Here is a 3,899-nt window from a genome sequence, read left to right as displayed (position 1 = left end):
AAGGAACATGTTCCCAGCCTTTGGTGAAGGTGATTGCAAACCTCCTCTGAAGATCTTGCCAAGAAAACCCCATGTTAGGTTTGCCTTAGGGTCTTCATAAGTCAGAAACGATTTGAAGGCACACAACAACAACAAAAGTCATGGATTAGAGATTGAGAGCCTGTTGACAGGTTTTGCTCGTCAATGAAAAGGTGCACTGCCCTATGTTCTCCTCTCTTCCTCTCTCTGCTTTCTGCCAGCATGGATGCACAGACAAGGTTGTGCTTTAAAGATGTTTTTCTTTGTACTTTCAACACATGGAGATCAGCTTTTAGGGATCTTTGTACAAAAGTAGTTTTTCTCTACTGATTAGTTTTTAAGGTCCCCCCCCTAGAATCAAGATGTAACAATAAACCAAGTTACATTTTACCTATTATTTTGTTTATTATTTTTGTCATTATTTTTGTTTTCTTTATGTTCAACAGTATGCCAGCCTTTGCACTTTCTTTTTTGATCTTTCTTTGTAGTTGTTTCAGGTCTTTGAGGTTTTCTGCTAGTAGTATGGTGTCAGCTGCATATCTTGATATTCCTTCCTCCTATTTTTTTCTTCTTTCTTCTGTGTCCAAGCCTGCTCTTCGTATGATATTTTCTGCACATGAGTTGAGCAGATTGGGTGAGAAGATGTAGACTTGCCTGACCCCTTTTCTGACTGGGAACCATTCTGTTTCTCCATGTTATGTTCTAACAGTAGCCTCTTGTCCTAAGCACAGATTTCTCTCAGGGCAATCAGATGTGTGGGCACTCCCATGTCTTTAAAGGCATACCATAGTTTTCATGATCTATGCAGTCAAAGGCTTTGCTATAGTCTATGAAACACATGCTAATTTTCTTTTGGAGTCCTTTAATATATTCCATCTGCCATTATATGTTTGCAATGTGGTCCCTAGTGCCTCTTCCTTTTGTGAACCCTGGTTAGACATCTGAGGTTTCTTTCTCCATGTATGGCTGGGGTCTGTGTTGCAGCATTTTGAGCATAATTTGGGTTGCATGGGAAATTAATGCTATGGACCTATAGTTTCTCAGAGTGGTTGCTTCAAAGGGAAGATCAAATCAAAGCCTGAAGAAAGAGGCTCCTCCCTCCCTAACTGTCATCTTTTGGCCTCTGAGGGAGAGAGAAGGCTGGCCCAGTACCATCAGGGGCTAGCCTGAAGAAAGAGGCTCCTCCCTCCCTAACTGCACGCCCGCCCGCTTTCCACCTGGGCAGGAACGGCCCAGAGAGACTCTTCCTTGCCGCCGGAGCGGTGTTTCTCCAGGGGGAGAATCTGTAATCTGTACTGTATTGTATTTTCATTTTGTTTTGTAAACCGCCGTGATCATAGGAACGGCGGTATATAAATAAAATTTCAATCAATCAATCAATCAAATGAGAGCATTGCCTCTCCAAAAAGGAATTCTGGGTCTAGTGATATTTTCATCCAGTGCCCAAATTTTCAGCATTACAGGGAGTGAGATATTAAAAATAGTTCAGAACTAGAACACTGTGTTTGCTTTCCCTTCGTCACTTTGCCTGTCTCTTTTCTTTGAATGCCTAAAATGCATTTCTAAAGGCTCAGCTGAAGTGTTTTTGTTTGTTTTTGGTTAATGCAATGCTAGATATTGGAATATTGAAGAAAAAAAGTCATGGAGAGGGGCAGAGTTTCTTGTGGGAAGACAATGCTGGCATTTTGACACACACAGACACCATAGCTATCCCCTTGAATGAACTCCAGTGACTGGACATGCAACCAAACACGTTGACCACTTTTCAAAGCAGGGTAGCAACTGCAGCAAATCTGGAGACCAATTTTTTTTGTGCCCATGGAATCTTCTGGCAGCCATTCCGATTACCCCCCCCCCCAAAAAAAATTACTAAACAAACAAACAAAACATAGCAGTGTCCAGGAAATCACTTCTGATGGGGGGGGGTTTAAAACCAAACTGTGCAGGGGAGCTTGGACATTTATTTAAAATCATTTCATAGAACCATCCAGTCCAACCCTCTGCTGTGCAGGAATACACAATGAAAGTACTCCCAACAAATGCCCACCCATATGTTGTTTAAGAATCTTCAAAGAAGGAGACTCCACCACTCTGAGAAAGTGCCTTCCACTGTCGAACAGCTCTTATCATCAGGAGGGTCTTCCTAATATTTAAGTGGAATCTCTTCTCCTGTAGTTTGAATCCATTGCTCCGTGTCCTGTTCTCTGGAGCAGCAGAAAACAAGCTTGCTCCATCCTCAATATGGCATTCCTTCAAAAATTTAAACAGGGCTATTATATCACCTCTTATTCTTCTCTTCTCCATGCTAAACATGCCCAGCCCCCTAAGCTGCTCCTCATAGGGTTTTGTGGTTTTCAGATCATCCAACATTTCACCAATGAAATGTTGCCCAAGCAACACTGGTCCAGAACAGATGGGCCTAATGAAGCGGCTTCCAGCTGCTTTGGGGACATGGCGTTTATACGATGCATGCCTCTAAAGTGGCTGGAAGCCACTGCTATGGTACAGTCCGGTCCTTTGGACCAGATCAAAAAGGAACCAGAATACACCAACCCCTGGCAGTGTGGCTTGGAACCTGCAGCATTGGCCTGCTTTGGTAGCAGGTTGTGAGGTCGCTGCGGTCCTGGCCCACATGGCTGGAGCAACCTCTGGCTGCTGCTTCCCACCCATCCATTCTGAGCTATAGAAGTCCAGTCAGGACAGGAAAAATTATTATCCAAGCTGTGAAAGGCTGCAGCAGTTTGCTGTTCCCTGAGCCAACTGGGAAGGGCAAGATCCAGTTACTTCCTCTCCTCCCTCTGAGGTAAGTGAGTGCAAGGTACTTTTGCATTTTTAACTTTTTGTGTGCAGCAACTGAAATAAGACAAAGACAAAGGGGGAAAGTGGGAACAGGTGGAGAGAGAAACTGGGACATTTTGTAAAAGAGCTGAAAATGTAGTATGACAGAGAAGCGATCAGGGCTGTCTTTGCCAAACTGAGATGTGCCCCTCTGACTTTGAATGCTTACTCCATCTTGCCCAAGTTAAGGCCCAACTTTGCCAACAGATGCTGGGAATGAATCCTGGCATCCATAAAGCCCTGGTTGCCTGACATTCCTGTTGCCAAATGTTACTGGATTCTGTGCTGATACTGGTGAGCTCAGCATCCCAAGGGTTTTGCCACTCATAGTGGTGGTGCAATTCCAGCAAATGTTCTGGAAGTGTGAGGAGATGACTTATTTCATGCCAAGGCTGTTCCTTCCTCGCATGCAAAGCTGCTTCCTTCCTGATCCATAGAAATGGGTTTCCCAAGCGAGATGAAATGGGAAAAATGCCCCTCTCACAGCCAGAAGAGATAAGCATACATCCCATAGCAAACCCAGCCGGACAGCAAGCATTGGCTCTGTGGAGAAAACACAGAAGGCCCTGCTAGCATTTAAGTGAGACTTCAGATTCCAAAACCAACTCCCGAACAAAGGTGAGAAGTTGAGTCTGTCTCGGGTCTGGCTCCAAGGTAAACATATAAAGCCAAGGGAGAAATTCTGGGTTAACACACAGCCTTGGGTAAAATGGGAAGCCCATTTAACTGGCAGGCAACAAGCACAAGCCCTGTCGGCCGTTGAGGGAGAGAGCAGGCTGGCCCAGTGTCATCAGGGGCTGGCCTGAAGACTGAGTGCCCTCCCTCCATAACTGTCACCTTTCGGCCGTTGAGGGAGAGAGCAGGCCGGCCCAGCGTCATCAGGGGCTGGCCTGAAGACTGAGCGCCCTCCCTCCATAACTGTCATCTTTCGGCCGTTGAGGGAGAGAGCAGGCCGGCCCAGCGTCATCAGGGGCTGGCCTGAAGACAGAGTGCCCTCCCTCCATAACTGTCATCTTTCAGCCGTTGAGGGAGAGAGCAGGCCG

This window comes from Sceloporus undulatus, chromosome 1 (assembly GCF_019175285.1).
Source record: "Sceloporus undulatus isolate JIND9_A2432 ecotype Alabama chromosome 1, SceUnd_v1.1, whole genome shotgun sequence".
NCBI lineage: Eukaryota > Metazoa > Chordata > Lepidosauria > Squamata > Phrynosomatidae > Sceloporus > Sceloporus undulatus.
Note: the sequence above shows the minus strand (reverse complement) of the source record.